The following is a 17400-nucleotide window of genomic DNA, read 5'->3' on the forward strand; positions in this document are numbered from 1 at the left end:
TATTCTCTGCTATGTGTAAGCTGTTGTTTTTTTTTTAAATACGTATCTAATTCAATTTTATTTTAATAAAGAAAAAATTTAAAATATCTGTTGTTACTGTGTTTTTTATCCCACCAGAAGATATGCTTATATACTTGTCAGTAGAGAGAGAGAGGGAGAGAGAGAGATATATCGAGCTGTGCCTGTCTCTATGTGCCAGGACGGAAGATCAGACCTCCTACCATTTTTGGTGTTGGGACAACCCTCCAACTAACTGAGCCTTCCTGCTAGAGTTGTTGTTTTATTTTAATAAATGAAATGTAGGAGGTGGCTACCTTCTCTGCTCCTTTGCATGTAACAGAACAAGTGGGTTCGGCTGAATGAGGCTATGAAAACCAAACTTGAGAGGCAGGTTCTGGAGCAAAAACAAAGAGGTTTTATTCAGGTGCTATTTGTGACCTGGGAGGACTCCCCTGTCATAGACCGAACCCCTTCCTGATCAACCACAGGGTTCTTATAGGTATAGGGAGGAGAGGATTTTTTTCACTTTCAAATATTGTGATAGTTTAGTGTGCCTTGTGTCCTGTCCATTCAATTCTCTCATTTTTTTAATTTTTAATTTTATTTTATTATAATAAACAATCAACTTTATTGGGATTCAGGTCAGTTTCTCCTTTTGCTCTTGCCAGTGACCTTGGCTGATGTGAGGACTGGAGTTGTTGCCTGATACAGAGTGGAGGAGATCTTGTTGATGTAGTACAGACCAACCATGGAGAAGATGAAGCAGGTGGTAACACAGACTCGATGGATGAGGCCAGATGCAAAAAGAGCCAACAGGAGGCAGAAGAGAATCTCAGGGAAGATCTTTGCTTGGAATCCTTTGCCAAAGTCAAGATTCTCCAGATTATTAAAGGCAGTGAGAGAGAAGATGAAAAGGCCAGAGCCAAGCAGGCCCCCTGGATGGTGAGCCACTTGGTGGAGGCCAACTGGCGGCTGTACATCTGCATCCCAGAGAAGAGCAGCAGGGGCAAGAGGGAGGACAGCACCAGCGACGTGCCGGTCCCCACCACCATCACGCCCTCCAGTGCGTCCAGTAGATGCGTCTGGCCAAGAAAGACGGGAGATGAACGGGCGCTGCTGCCTGTGCACATGCGTCAGCTCCCAGCTCGAACTCAACTCTCTCATTTTTGATGGTCTTAGTGAAAGAACCTCCTCCTGCCACATCTTTATTTTTTAATGTATTACATATGTACCCCTTTTCTGCCCTGACCCCTTTTAGTTTGTCCCTAACCCCCTGCAGAGTATCTGCTGAGAAATCAGCTGACAGCCTTATGGGAGCTCCTTTGTAGGTAACAAATTGCTTTTCTCATGCTGCTTTAAGATTCTCTCTTTGTCTTTAATTTTCGGCATTTTAGTTATGATGTGTCTGGGCGTGGGGCGTTTTGGGTTCTTTTTGCTTGGGACTCCCTGTGCCTCCTGGACTTGTGTGGCTTTTTCCTTCACCAGGTTAGGGAAGTTTTCTGTAATGATTTCTTCAAACATGTTCTCCATCCCATGCTCACTTTTGTCCCCTTCTGTCACACCTATTATGTGAGTGTTGTTTCACGGCTCCCTTAAACTGTCCTCTAGTGTTGTTTTTTTTTAACTTTTTTTCCTTTTGATTCTCTGATTGCATAATTTTTTCTACCCTATCTTCTAATTCACTAATCTGAACCTTGGCTTCCCCTAATCTGCTGTGTATTCCTTCCATTGCGTTCTTTATTAGTGCTATTTCATTCTTCATAGTTATTATATCTTTTCTCATGGAGTTGAGCATCTTTGCCATCATTATTATGAACTCTATGTCTGATAAATTTATCTCCATTTCATTTATCTCTTCTGAAGAATTCTCTTGTCCTTTTGTTTGTTTTTATTTGTTATTTTTGTCCCCCCCCCACAACCCGTTTTGGCTGCCTGTATGGGTTTGTGACTTTGTATTAGGTAGAACTGCTATGCCCCCCAATCTCTAGTGCAGGACAGTGTCAAACCCTGGTTCTGACTAATTAAATCAGGCAAAGACTCAACGCCTCAAGAGACCTACCTCTGCATCCAAATTGATTGAATTTAGTCTTGAGTAGCCTAAAGCAATCATCCACAGGTGGGGTGAGAGGTTTCCACAAGCATGGGGAAATTGCCTCTGTCTGGAGGCTAATTGTTATTCTCAGTCTCTTGATGGTCCTCAGAAATGCCACAGGGTGGAGCAAGGGATTTTCCAATAGTGTGGGGTAACTGTCTTCCCCAAAGGCAAAAACCGCCTGGATAGCAAAGGTCTGCCTGAAAAATATGTCCTGTGCACCTTGAGAAAATGACTCAGTACGGGAAACCAGGGTGGCTGCCCTCTGAGCTCTAATCCAAGAGCCCTGGAAGACAGCAACCCTGCTGTTTTTTACAGCCAGATGTTATGTGGGTACCTGTCTCAATTCTGGTGCTCTCTGCTGGGGGTCCAGCTTAGAGTTTAGACTCCAGAGGTCTCAGTGGCAACCCCTACAGCTGAGATATCTTTCCAGACATTCAGCTGCTGTGTGTAGGAGCTCAGCCAGCCTTTTCCAGCCTCCATCATTTCTACCAGTCTCTATGCAGTCTCCAGTTTCTGTACTTGGTTATATGGGGTTCTCTCCAGCTAGTCTTCAGTTGATTATTCAGGGTGGCTTTTTAAAAATAAACCTTTATTGTTCAGATTATTACAGTTGTTCCTTTTTTTTTCCCACATAGCTCCCCTCCACCTGGTTCCCACCCCACCCTCTGCCCTTACCCCCAATTGTCCTCATCCATAGGTGTATGATTTTTGTCCAGTCTCTTCCCGCACCCCCCACTTCTCCTTCCCCCCGAGAATTGACAGTCCACTCCCTTTCTATGCCCCTGATTCTATTGTATTCACCAGTTTATTCTGTTATTCAGATTTTTAAAATTCATTTGATTTTTAGATTCACTAGTTGATAGATATGTACTTGTTGTCACTTTGTTGTTCATAATTTTTACCTTTACCTTTTTCTTCTTCTTCCTCTTCTTAAAGAATACCCTTCAGCATTTCATATAATCCTGGTTTGGTGGTGATGAACTCCTTTAGCTTTTTCTTGTCTGTGAAGCTCTTTATCTGACTTTCAATTCTAAATGATAGCTTTGCTGGGTAGAGTAATCTTGGTTGCAGGTTCTTGCTGTTCATCACTTTGACTATTTCTTGCCACTCCCTTCTGGTCTGCATAGTTTCTGTTGAGAAATCAGCTGACAGTTGTATGGGTACTCCCTTGTAGGTAACTAACTGTTTTTCTCTTGTTGCTTTCAAGATTCTCTCTTTGTCTTTTGCCCTTGGCATTTTAATTATGATGTGTGTTGGTGTTGTCCTCTTTGGATTCCTTTTGTTTGGGGTTCTGTGTGCTTCCTGGACTTGTAAGTCTATTTCTTTCACCAGGTAGGAAAAGTTTTCTGTCATTATTTCTTCTAATAGGTTTTCAATATATTGCTCTCTCTCTTCTTCTGGAACCACCATAATTCAGATGTTGGTATGCTTGAAGTTGTCCCAGAGGCTCCTTACAGTATCTTCATATTTTTGAATTATTTTTTCCTTTTGTTTTTCTGGTTGGGTATTTTTTGCTTCCTCATATTTCAAATCTTTGGTTTGATTCTTTGGGTCCATTGGTCTACTGTTGAATTTCTGTATATTATTCTTTATTTCAGACAGTGTATGTTTAATTTCTGACTGGTCCTTTTCCACTATTTTTGACGTTCTCATTAAGATCCTTAAAGGTCTCACTAAGTTCCTCGGAGGTTTCTAGAATATTCTTGAGTAACCTTATAACTGTGGTTTTGAACTCTATATCCAATAGTTTGCTTTCCTCCATTTCTTTCATTCGTTACATGTTTCTTTGTCTCCACATTTTGGCTGCTTTCCTAGGTTGATGGAGTGGTCTTGTGTGGTAGGTGACCTATAGGGCCCCGTGGTTCAGCCTCCCCAATCACCTGAGGTGGACACTCTTGGTGCATCCCTTTGTGGGCTGAGTGCACAGTTGTATTGTAGCTAAGCCTTGATTGCTGTTGGTACACTGGGAGGAATTGACCTCCAGGCCAATTGGCTGTGAGGATCAGCTGTATCTATAATGAAAGAACTGCTGTGCTGGAGACACCCTTATGGGGCAGGACTGGCTTCAGTAGGGCTTTGGTGCTCACTGAGTCTCCCTCTTGAGTGTGTCTCTTATGGATATGAGGAGTTGAAATCTGGTGTCATCTCATACTGACCACTAGGCACACTGGCTCCTGAATATCCAAGGAAGTGCAGGTCAGGTACTGTCCGAGGCCACCCAGCAGGAGCTACAGCAAGATCTGCAGATTTCTCCTGTTTGCTTGTGGTTTGGAAGTTTTGGAGCTGACCCAGGTGCAGTCTGTTAGGTTAAGCTGCGATAGGGCAGGACATTCATATGCATAAGCCTCTGGGCACAGTTTGGGTGGGTTTGTAAATTGGGCAGGGCGGGGTCTCAGGGAATCATTAGGTCATGGCAAACAGTGATGGCTGCCAGTCAGCCCTCTCTGCATCTCCATGTTTCCGGGTCCCTGAGTCCCGCGCCCCAGTGCAGTAAACAATGATTCATGCGCGCACCTCTGTGAGAAAGCCACCCTCACTTTCCGACCCAATGGCAGATAGTCCCACTTCTCCCATAGGAGTCTGGGTCCCCAGAGTCTCTCTGGAAACTGGAGTTCAGGCAACAGAAAATGGATAGGAAACCAAGATGGTGGCATAGGTAAGCACCTAAACTGCTGACTCGCACAACAATTTCAAAACTACAACTAAAAGACAGAACGGACATCATCTAGAACCACAGGAAGGCTGGCTGAGTGGAAATTCTACAACTAGAAGGAAAGAGGAAAGCTCACAGAGAATCAGAGGAGCAGCAAAGGAGGGCTGAGGTACGGAGACGTGCGCAGAGAGGAAGGGTGACTGAGGCCTGGCTGACTTTCTCTGGCGGGAGGGGGAAGGAAGCCCCCAACTGCACTGAACCCCAGTTCCATGTGGTGCGGTGTTTCTTCCTTTTCCGCGTCCCGCACAGAAAGGGAGAAAGACAGGTTCCTGAGGGGAGGAGCTGGGGATTAAGAAATTAGAGAAAGGAAGAGACAAGAGACAGAAATAGATTCAAGCTGGGTGCCGGGGGGCTTCCTGCCCTCTGATAGAGAGACAGTCACCAACACCTCAGACAACACAGCATATTTATTGGTTTCCAAAAGGGATTTTATGATCAAAAGGAGTTTCGGGTGTGCCCAAATCCTATTCATCAGGATCTGAGTAAGCTCCTTATTTTGGGTGGGTCAAGGTCCTTTTCGTTCCTCATTCCAAGTACATGGATAAGAAATCAGTACTGATAACAGGATTCTGCCAGTGCCCTTGGGCTCAGCTGATAAGAATTAAAAAAGTATCCATGTGCCTTCCCAGAGGGATCTCTACAGTTCCAACTGCACTAAAACCCAGTTCCAGGTGAAACCCCGTGGACCCCGGCTCATACAAGGGGAGTCTAGACTGTCAGGTAGAAAGAAAGGCACACAGACACTCGGATACCAGGGGTAGCTGTGGCGGGTCTGGAGGCGCGAGCGTGCGTGCACACGAGTGCTCACAGAGAAAGCTGAATGTGTAGGTTGCCACAGGCATTCCCTAGCGGAAGAGAGCTGAAAGCTACTGACTGCACTGAACCCTAGTTCCAACTGCACTGAACCCCAGTTCTGGGCGAGCCCCTGGGGACCCACGCTCTTACAGGGGGAATCTGGACTGTCAGGCAAAATATCATTGGAGTCGTGGAAGGCAGAGGTCTGGAGGAGCGCTCTCAAGGGCAGGGCTGACGGAAAGTCAAGCTGTCTTCTCCGCCCTGAGACTCTGCCCCATCCAAGCTGAGCACAGAGGCTTTTGCAATTTTGCAAGTCTAATCCTATAAGGCTGTCTCCAGCACCGAACTTCTCCCAGTGTAGACACAACTGATCCTCACAGCCAACTGGCCTGGTATCTCCCAGTGATACCAACAACAATCAAGACTTAACTACAACAAGGCTGTACACACAGTCCACAAAGGGGTGCACCAAGAGTGTCCACCTCAGGTTAACTGGGGAGGCCAACCCACTGGGCAATATAGGAAACCTAGCACACAAAGCTACCCTACCAACTCGGAAGCAGCGAAAATGCGGAGGCAGAGAAACAGATCACAAACGAAAGAAATGGAGGGAAACAAACGACTGGATATAGAATTCAAAACCACGGTTATAAGGCTTTTCAAGAATATCCTAGAAAAGGCCAATAAATTTAGCGAGACCCTCGAGGATATGAAAAAGGACCAACTAGAAATTAAACATACAGTGACTGAAATAAAAAATATTATACAGAGACCCAACAGCAGACTAAAGGAACGCAAGAATCAAGTCAAAGATTTAAAAAACAAAGAAGGAAAAAACACTCAACTGGAAAAGCAAAAAGAAAAAAGAATCCAAAAAGTTGAAGATAGTGTAAAAAGCCTCTGAGACAACTTCAAGCATACCAACATCAGAATTATGGGGGTGACAGAAGAAGACAGAGAGCAATATATTGAAAACCTATTAGAAGAAATAATGACTGTAAACTTCCCCTACCTGGTGAAAGAAATAGACTTACAAGTCCAGGAAGCACACAGAACCCCAAACAAGAGGAATCCAAAGAGGACCACACTGAGACACATCATAATTAAAATGCCAAGGGCAAAAGACAAAGAGAGAATACTAAAAGCAGCAAGAGAAAAACAGTTAATTACCTACAAGGGAGTACCCATATGACTGTCAGCTGATTTCTCAACAGAAACTATGCAGGCCAGATGGGAGTGGCAAGGAATATTCAAAGTGATGAAAAGCAAGAACCTACAACCAAGATTACTCTACCCAGCAAAGTTATCATTCAGAATGCAAGGTCAGATAAAGAGCTTCACAGATAAGAAAAAGCTAAAGGAGATCATCACCACCAAACCAGTATTATATGAAATGCTGAAGGGTATTCTTTAAGAAGAGGAGGAAGAAAAAAGTAAAGATAAAAATCATGAACAACAAATACATATCTATCAACAAGTGATCCTAAAAATCAAGTGATTTAAAAATCTGAGGAACAAAATAAACTGGTGAATATAATAGAATTAGGGGCATAGAAAGGGAGTGGACAGATAATTCTCAGGGGGAAAGGGGTATGGAGGTTGCAGGAAGAGACTGGACAAAAATAATACACCTATAGATGAGGACAGTGGGGGGGAGATAAAGGCAGAGCGTGGGGTGGAAACTGGGTGGAAGGGAGCTATGGGGAGGGGGAGGAGAAACAATTGTAATTATCTGAACACTAAAAATTTATCAAATTAAAAAAAAGATGCAAAAAAAAAAAAGAAAGAAAAGAAACTGTAGTTCAGAGCAGTTGGGAGCTTGTGTCTCCCTTCGGATTGAAAAAAACAGCACAGCCAGTCGCCAGCCCGATTCGGGCCTCTCTACCTCTGCTTTTCCATGCCTGTGCACGTCCTACCCGGTCTCAATGCTCTTTTCTCTTTACTTCTAGTTGTAGAACTTCTACTCAGCCAGCTTTCCTGTGGTTCTGGGTGATACACGTTTTGTCTTTTAGTTGTAGTTTTGGTATGGCTGTGAGAGGCAGCAATAACAGGTGTATAGCTTATGCCGTCATCTTGTTTTTTTCTGGCCTGCATAGTTTCTGTTGAGAAATCAGCTGACAGTCATATGGGTACTCCCTTGTAGGTAACTAACTGTTTTTCTCTTGCTGCTTTCAAGATTCTCTCTTTGTCTTTTGCCCTTGGCATTTTAATTATGATGTGTCTTGGTGTGGTCTTCTTTGGATTCCTCTTGTTTGGGGTTCTGTGTGATTCCTGGACTTGTAAGTCTATTTCTTTCACCAGGTGGGGGAAGTTTTCTGTCATTATTTCTTCAAATAGGTTTTCAGTATCTTGCTCTCTCTCTTCTTCTGGCACCCCCATAAGTTGGATGTTGGTATGCTTGAAGTTGTCCCAGAGGCTCCTTACACTATGGATTCTTTTTTTCTTTTTGCTTTTCCAGTTGGGTGTTTTTTTGCTTCTTTGTATTTCAAATCTTTGACTGGATTCTTGCAATCCTTTAGTCTGCTGTCGGATCTCTGTGTATTATTTTTATTTCAGTCAGTGTATGCTTAATTTCTAGTTGGTCCTTTTTCATATCCTCAAGGGTCTCACTATATTTATCGGCCTTCTCTAGAAAATTCTTATAGAACCTTATAACCGTGGTTTTGAACTCTGTATCCAGTAGTTTGCTATCCTCCATTTCTTTCATTTGTGATCTGTTTCTTTGCCTCCACATTTTGGCTGCTTCCCTGAGTTTATAGAGTGGTTTTTTGTGTTAGGTGTCTTCTAGGGCACAGTGGCTCAGCCTCCCCAGTTACCTGAAGTGGACACTCTTGGTGCACCCCTTTGTGGGCTGTGTGCACAGTCTTGTTGTAGTTAAGCCTTGATTGTTTTTGGTACACTGGGAGGAATTGACCTCCAGGCCAATTGGTTTTGAGGATCACTGTGTGTACGATGGGAGAACTTCTGTGCTGGAGACACCCTTATGGGGCAGGACTTGCTTCAGTGGGGCTTTGGTGCTCACTGAGTCTGTCCCCTGATTGTGTCCCTTATGGATCTGAGGAGTTGTTATCTGGATGGTCCTACTCTGACCCCTGGGTACACTGGCACTTGGATCTCCAAGGAGGTGCTAATTTTGTGTCTGCCTGAGGCCACCCAGCAGGAGCTACGGAGAGATCTGCAGATTCATCTTCTTTGTTTGGGTTTTGGAGGTGCCCATATGAGGCCCATCTGTGAAGTAATGCAAGCTGCTGTGGGGCCTTGGGCCTTCTTTTGGATGTTCTGGGTCTTTCTGAATCAGCTGCAGTTTGTTAGGTAAGTTTAGATTTCAAAGGACCAGGCCATTCATGTGCAAAAGCCTCTGTGCACAGCTTGGATGGGGCAGAGTCTCAGAGCAGAGCAAACAACAATGGCTTCCAATCAGCCCTGCCTTATGAGGTCATGGTTCTCATTGTCCCTCGGTAATCGCTGCAAGCACCTCTGAGAGAAAGCCGCCCTCAAGTTCTGCCCAAAGCCAGACAGTCCAGTTTCTCCCCATATGAGTCTGGGTCCCCAGAGTCTCGCCCGGAACTGGAGTACGGAGCAGTCGGGAGCTTATATCTCCCTCCCAATTGAAAAAGACAGCCACGTACTCAGTTGCCAGCCCTCTCTGCGTATGCGCCTTCGTACCTCTGCACTTTACTTCTGCAGCTCCTCTGAGTCTCAGTGTGCTTTTCTCTTCCCTTCTAGTTCTAAAGTTTCCACTTATCCAGCCTTCCTGTGGTTCTGGATGATGTCCGTTTTGTCTTTTAGTGGTAGTTTTGAAGTGGTTGTGCAAGGCAGCAAGTTCAGGTGTTTACATATGCTGCCATCTTGGTTTCTCAAGGGCGGCTTTTTGTTTTTGTTTTTGTGTTGTAATTCCAGTTTGGTCCTGGAAGGGTGTCTGTATAACATCCTGGTAGCTCCATTGGTTGAAGCATCATCCTGTATACCAAAAGGTTGTTGGTTCAATTTGCAGTCGGGGCACATATCTAGGATTCGGATTGTATCCGTGGTCAGAGAGTATATGGAAGGCAACCGATCAATGCTTTTCTCTCTCAAAAAATCAAAAAAATCAATAAAAACATATCCTTCAGTGAGAATTAAATAAAAAAGAAAAGCCTAGCTGGTGTTGCTCAGTGGTTGAGCATTAATATATGAAAATAGAGGTAATGGTTTGATTCCTGGTCAAGGCACATACTAGGTGTACCCATTAATAATGTGGTTTTTTTTTTCAATAGATGGAGTTACACATATGTTGATATATATGCGATTTGATATGTATGGCATTTTGTTGTATTGACAGCAAGCTTCAAAACTTCATATGTCAAATTTTCTGAAGTTGTTAACATCATAGATATTTTAACACTTAAAAATGTTGAATTCCATGCCAAAAGAAAGAGCATTTGCAGGAAGTTTTAATTCATTACTTTATTTTGAAGAAAAAGTTATAGTATACACAGGAAGCTTATGGTGAACATGCTCCGTCTCAAGGTACTTGTGAATGCTGGTTTAAATGCTTTAAAAGTGATGGTTTCAATGTGAAAGACAAAGAATGTCCAGGTCAACCAAAAAAGTTTGAAGATCGACAATTACAAGCAGTATTGGATGAAGATGTGTGTCAAACTAAAAAAACAACATACAGAAAGTTTAAACGTTGCTCAGCAAACAATTTCCGATCATTTACAAGCAATGGGAAAGATTTTGAAGGAAAATGGGTGCCACATCAACTGAACAAAAGACAAATGGAAACCTAAAAAGTCATCAGTAAAATGTTGCTTCAACAGCACGAAAGTCTTTTTTGCATTGAAATGTGACTGTCGATGAAAAGTGGATTTATTTTGAGAATCCCAAATGCACAAAATCATGGGTTGATCCAGGTCAACCATCAACATTGACCACAAGGCCATATCGCTTCAGAAAGAAGACAATGCTCTGCATTTTGTGGGATCAGGAAGTTGTGGTGTATTATGAGCTTCTAAAACCAGGTGAAACCATTAATACTGATCACTACCGACAACAAAAAATTAATTTTAAGCACGCTTTGATCGTGAAACGACCAGAATGGTCCAGAAGACATGGCAAAGTAATTTTGCTGCATGATGACACACCATCACACACTGCAAAACCAGTTAAAGACACGTTAAAAGATCTTGCCTGGCCAAAACCGGTTTGGCTCAGTGGATAGAGCGTCGGCCTGTGGACTGAAGGGTCCCAGGTTCGATTCCGGTCAAGGGCATGTAACTTGGTTGTGGGCACATCCCCGGTGGGGGGTGTGCAAGAGGCAGCTGATCGATGTTTCTAACTCTCTATCCCTCTTCCTTCCTCTCTGTAAAAAATCAATAAAATATATTAAAAAAAAAAAAAGATCTTGCCTGGGTTGTATTAAACCACCCCCTGTATTCATCAGACCTTGCTCCTTCAGATTACCACTTGTTCTGATCGATGGCACACGTACTTTCTGAGCAGCACTTCAAAACATACGAAGAAGTGGAAAATTGGGTCTCTGAATGGTTTGCCTCAAAACAAGAAAAGTTCTATTGGGAAAGTACCCACAATTTACTCGAATGATGGGGGAAATGTGTAGCTAGCGATGGTCATTACTTTGAATAAAGCACTTTTGATGTTTCTCTTGAAATTATCGTGTTTTCTTTGATCACGAAATCCACCATTATTAACCGGTACATAGGCTGTGGGCTCAGTCTCCAATGCGGGGAGTGCAGGAGGCAGTCGACCAATGATTCTTTCTCATCATTGATATTTCTATCTCCCTCTCCCTTCCTCTCTGAAGTCAATAAAACTATATTTAAAAAATCTAGCAGGGCAGGTTTTATTAGGTTTCAAGGCCTGGGGATTATCTTCTGGAACTAGAGGCTGCCCTGTGGGTTTACAGCTCAGCCCTCACAGTCATTCTTCCTTTCGTTTGAAGGGTGTCACATGATTGCACTTTAGTTTTCTCAGTCCATTGCATGCCTGGGACAATTCGGAATCTGAAAGCATTCATGCATTGTGACCCTGGTGTGTTACTTTCAGATTATCCTTGTAATATTTCTGATGATATAATATTCTTAAAAACTTTCTTGTATAGCTGGTGGTCCAGCAAGGCGGTGCAGGAAGATGCTGACCTTGCTGCCTCTCACAAGAAAATCAAATATATCCCTCCATTTAGAGCATTTCCTCCTGAAAGATAACTTTGTACACTAGACCAGCTTCTGTAAAACAAGCAAGTGAGAGACCACATAGAGAAGTCTGTGAAAGCTGGAGAGCTCTCTGGGGTTTGAGGGACCTCTCTGGGATCAAGGGTTCTTGCAAGGACCATTGGTTATGGACAGTGGTGGCGGGAGCTCTGGCTCACCTGTAAGGCTGCTGCACTGCTTCCAGGGCACCCTGCAGGAGGTCATTCTCGTGGGACCAACAAGTTGCTATACACTGAACCGAGTACCCGCCCTGAGCCTGCTCCAGACACAGACAACTGGAACCACAAGGTGCCATGTTGGGCGCTCCCACTGGGCAGCCAGACCTGGAGGTCCCTCCAGTGGGACCAACAGGGTTCTGAGAAGCCTGAACATCGCACTGCCCAGTCTGGAGGCCCTGAGTCTACAGACAATGTTTATCTGCCAGGAGACCCAGGCCTAAGAAAGCATCATGAGGCCTCCTTTCACCTTCTCTACAGGACTCAGAGCAGGGAGTCACCTGGTACACACACACACGGACCATGTAGTAGGGCTTTCTAAGCTGTAAGTTGTAACTCATGAACAGGCCGATAGAATGCTGTATGTCACTGGAGCTGGATTTCATGTCTTTAATGAATTACAATGGAAGAACATAGCGCATTGCAGAGCAGAATAGAAAATAGCAGGCTGTATCGCATGTGCAAAGCGTCAGTACGGTTTCATGGAGCATTTGCCTTAGAGTCACTGAGAAATGTGTTGTGTTTTGTGGGTCTTGGTGAAGAAAGCTCAGAAGGCACCTCTTGTGATGCACGTACTGCTCTTTCTCACACACCCCTGCATTTTCCAATTCTCTGCTGGGAGTAGGGATTAGCTATAGACCTGCCTAAAAATGATTGAAACACAAACGAAAGAGACAGAAGGGTATAAACATTCATTTAGGAGGTCATCAGAAGAGCATATGCACCCACATGGGGCATCAGGCATTGTGGGGGACAAGGCTAATGGGGGGTGGACTTGGAGCCATGTACAGGGTGATTTCTGGGTTTGAGCAAAACCCTAGTCTCCTGACATCTCAAAATCTGGATCTGCCTTATGGAGCAGGGGGAGGAGGAAAGCATTATCTACCTTGGGACCAAAGGCAAGTTATTCCCTCTCATGAGTGCAAAATGTTTTCAAACCGTCCTTTCCTGCACTTGTCTCCCTTGCTGGGCATCCATTGGTGGGTCCAACTTCCCAGGGGGGAAGAGAAATGAAATCTTTCAGGATCTATTTTGGGGATTCTCTTCTGTTTTCACGTGGACAAGAATGTACCCAATGTGTAATACCAGAATACTGAATTTGAGGAACGCAGCGCTACATTAGGGTAAAGCATCCTCTCTGACCCAGGCAGGACTCCCCTCTCACTGCTGAGCCAGTTTTGGGGGTCCTCAGCTCCTAGATATACTGACCCCTCACACCGCCGTTCCTGGCACCCTCTCTTTTCGATGGCTGTGATAGCACACACTGGGTCCTGGATCTCCCTTGCCTCTATGCCATGCACTCTCCCACGCACCCTGTGCATCTGTGTCCTCCCCTGCCCACACTATCACCAGGACACTGCCTCTCCCTCTCTGCATGTTCTGCCCTGGAGGTCCTAGTGATGGGAAAATGATTCCACATCTTCTTCCCTGAGTTCTGGGACAGAGTCCAGAGCACCTTTGTTTCCTCCCACACATTCCACAATGGACTCTCCCAGCTCCTGAGCCTGAGATCTGACAGTTATTGAAGGCAAGGTTTTCAACACGTAAAAACTGGAAATATCCCCCCAGAAGAAGGTCAGGCTCACGTGGACAACATTTTTTGTTGTTGTTGTCCCTGATATCTTCTCAGCACCAGGGACAGCATTCCCTGATGTCTTCTCAGCACCCTGATGTCTTCTCAGCACCAGGGACAGCATTCAGTTCTCAGTCAAGGGCCTGTATGTGTTTGTTGAATGAATGAAACCTTTGAAGTAGCAATCCACTTCTTCATTTTAAAATAATCCCCACCCGAGGATATTTCTGTATTGATTTTTAGACAAGTGGAAAAGAGAGGAAAAAGACAGAGAGAATTAGTGATGTTAGGGAAACACATCAATTGGCTGCCTCCTGCACAAAGCCCAACCAGGGACTGGGCCAGGGAGGACCCTGCAACCAAGGTACATTCCCTTGCGAGAATCGAACCCAGGAACATTTGGTCTGCAGGTCGATGCTCTATCCACTTAGCAAAACTGGCTAGTGCAGCAATTCCACTTCTATTTATGTGTCCAAATGAACTACTCACACATGTGAACAGGGTTTGTGCATAAGAAGAAGAGGAAGAAACAACTGAGAAAAAACTTTTGTTTATTAACTGACAGTAACTGATACAGGGTAAATGAGTAGTCGGGGTTGGCAACACAGAACAACTGCAGACCAGGAAACAGAACAAGAGGAACATGCCCAGGCCACTTAGCAGAGAAAGGAAATAGAAGATGCTCATAGTCAAACCGTTAGTGTGTGTGTGTGTGTGTGCCTGGATGTGTGGGTACAAATGCAGAGAGAAACATCTGGAATTCAACTCCTGGAATGCCTTACAAGTGTCATCTGGGTAGGGTGACACCTGCCAGTGCTGTCACCTGAGAGGGTAGGGTTCCTCTTTTCAGAGACACCTGCCAGTGCTGTTTCCCGAGGTAAGTGCATGGAGACACGGACAGAAACATGCATTAAGTATAGGTATTACTACACGTTACAAAACTAACATCTAACAGAACGTTTGTCACACATTAAGAAACAAACTTTTAACTACTGCGAACTCTTTCTTTTAATTGCTGCACCCCTGATGGCCAGTAGTTCACAGTCGTGCCCATGGTCATGAAGGGCCACCAGGTTCTGCTTCTTTTCATGGGCACTTGGCACATCCCTGAGGTGGAGACAAGGAGAGAGAAGGAAAATAAGTGGCAGTGATCTCCCCTTGCCTGATCGTTAATACCCAACCCCTCATCTGACTGCAGGACCCTGAGCACTCAGATTCCTCCCCACCTCATGCTGTGCACGCACCGCCCAACGCTCCTCAAAGCAAATCTTGTGCTGATGCCACAGGGACTCTCACCTGTTGTATGAGTTCCTAGGCTAGAGGCAGCTGAGGCCTAGAGTTCAGGAGCCGACCAGGGGGTGGAGGCCCAGGGCATCCTGGGTAGGGAGATCCCTGGCTACACAGAGCAGGTAGTAGAAAGAGGGAGGGAAGCCTGGTCATTTAGTCTCAATGCTGCACTCCAAGGGACTTGGCAAAGGAACGATTTTGGGAAGGAATGACAAGGTGCGACTATGAGAACAGTGTGTTTTGCAGCAGTGTGGGCTGGAAGGAAAGGCCACTTACGTACTTAGTCATCGTCCTCTGGGTCACTGATCTCTTCATATACAACATGGTCCTTTCTTTCCCTCAGCCTGCCAAGCCACATATTATTCTCTTCTTTCCTGGATCCTGTGAGCTCCAGCACTGGGGCAGCAGCTTGAAAAGAACCTGGGACATTCGTGGTGAAAGTAACTTACCTGAAATGAGGACGAGAGCTGGAGGAGCAGCTTTCTCCCAGACAGAAATCCCGGTAGAGGACATTGTTCCTCTTCTGATCCCTCCAGCCACAGAGCCATCAGGCAGGGAACCATATCTGAGTCTCTATCATCTGGCTCACACTTTCTGACACGTCCTGGTGCTCCTTGAGACTCTGCCCCTCCCTACTTGCAGGTTCATCCAAGCCATTTCCACTGGCTTTTCCATACAAATGGCCTCTCTTGCCTCCAGCTTTGGATTTTACTAAAATCTCCCAAACAAGCAGCAACTGCCTTCAGTGTGCCCTGAACCTCTAAATAAGTAGCCCCAGGCCTGCCACTAGTGGCAGACCAGCTCAGATCAGAGTTTGGCCTCTCCTCGGCATCTCCAAGCCCTACACCAGTAGCAGCCATCTGTAGATCGCTTTATTGCTCATGCTGGGTGGCCCCAGGCAGGGCACAGGCAGTGGTTGATTTTGCACCTCCCAGGAATCTCCAGAGCCAGTGTATCCACGGTCATCTTTGACCATGCCAGATTACAACGCTACCACCTCCAAGAGTGACACACACAAAGGGCAGACTCAGTGAGCATCAAAGCCCCACTGAAACAAGTCCTGCTCCATAGGGTAGGCTCCTGTCCAGCAGCTCTTATGAAGCTGTGGTGGCTGATCCTCGAAAGCTATTGGTCTGACGGGCAATCCCTCCCAGTGATGCCATCACCAATCAAGGCTCAATTACAATAGGACAGTGTACACAGTGGCACACTTGGAGTGCCTAGCTCAGGTGAGTGGGAGGCTGAACCACTGGGACATCTACTACACAAGGCCACTCTACCAAGTCCAGGAGACATAGCAGCTCTCCCTAATACATAGAAACCAACACAGGGAAATAGCCTAAACTCGGAGATAAGGAACCAGTTTACAAATGAAATAACAGGAGAAATCTCCAGGAAAAGGACTAAATGAAATGGAAGCAAGCTAAGTACCAGACTCAGAGTTCAAAACAACAGTTTTAATGATACTCAAGGAACTGACTTAGACTACATACGACTCTCAACTGATTTCCCAACAGAAACTTTGCAGGCTAGAAGGAGTGGAAAGAAATATTCAAAGTGATGAAAAGCAAGGAGCTACAACCAAGATTACCCAACTCAGCACAGTTATCATTTGGAACTGAATGTTAGATAAAGAGTTTCTCAGGTAAGGTAAAGCTAAAGGAGTTAATCACCAGCAAACCAGTATTATATGAAACTTTGAAGGGTATTTTTTACGAAGAAGAAAAAAGAAGATCAAGAATAAAACAACATGGCAATTAATACACATCTATCAACGATTGAATCTAAAAATCAAAATAAACAAGCAGAACAGAAATACACTCCCATGTACAGAGAACATTTTGCCAGTTGCCAGAAGGGAGGTGAGTTTGGAAGAATGGTGAAAATGATGAAGTTGATTTAGAAGTATATATTAGTTATAGCCCATTGACATAGACAATAGACAGGTGAAGGCTTGGGATGGGGTGGGAGATGGATGGAGGGAGGCAAAGGGGGGTAAAATGGAGGCAATCTGTAATACTCTCAACAATAAAAGAAATTAAAAAATAAAATGGCTTACAAGTGGCTAAAAAGGATACCCATGAGAATTTTTTTTTTTTCTGAGCAACTGCATCCTGAAGAATTTGGGCCTCACAGACAATTTCCAGGCTGTTTCTATCACTCACCCTGATTCCCGGGGTTTTGATCTTCATCAGAATCATGCTTAGGAGATTTTGTCGCCCAATTCTTAGGACACATGAAATCTGGGCAGTTGGTCATGAAACCTAGAAGAAAAATATTTGATGCTTAACCTGAGAGGAGGGTGGATGCTGGAAGGAAGTAGGGACAGTAAAAGTCATCAGGAGGGGGGATGGAACAAAGGCCATTGAAAGTGAACCATGCAGGGTCCAGGCCTGAGTATCTCATTGACCACATCTGGCCCAGAGCCTTGTTCTGAACAAAGAATTTCCTGTTACCTAGACCACTCATGATTTCATAGTTTCTCTTCATGCACACACAGTTTCTTTTCT

General features: G+C 44.7%; 1 pseudogene across 1 annotated transcript; it reads right to left on the bottom strand.

Moving 5' to 3' along the window:
• Positions 1–642: 642 nt before the first annotated feature.
• LOC308239919 (dolichyl-diphosphooligosaccharide--protein glycosyltransferase subunit KCP2-like) lies at positions 643–1130 on the bottom strand (annotated as a pseudogene). The gene has a single exon. The product of its transcript is annotated as a dolichyl-diphosphooligosaccharide--protein glycosyltransferase subunit KCP2-like (transcript).
• Positions 1131–17400: the final 16270 nt, after the last annotated feature.

Source organism: Plecotus auritus (genome assembly GCF_963455305.1).
Source record: "Plecotus auritus genome assembly, chromosome: X".
Classification (NCBI taxonomy): domain Eukaryota; kingdom Metazoa; phylum Chordata; class Mammalia; order Chiroptera; family Vespertilionidae; genus Plecotus; species Plecotus auritus.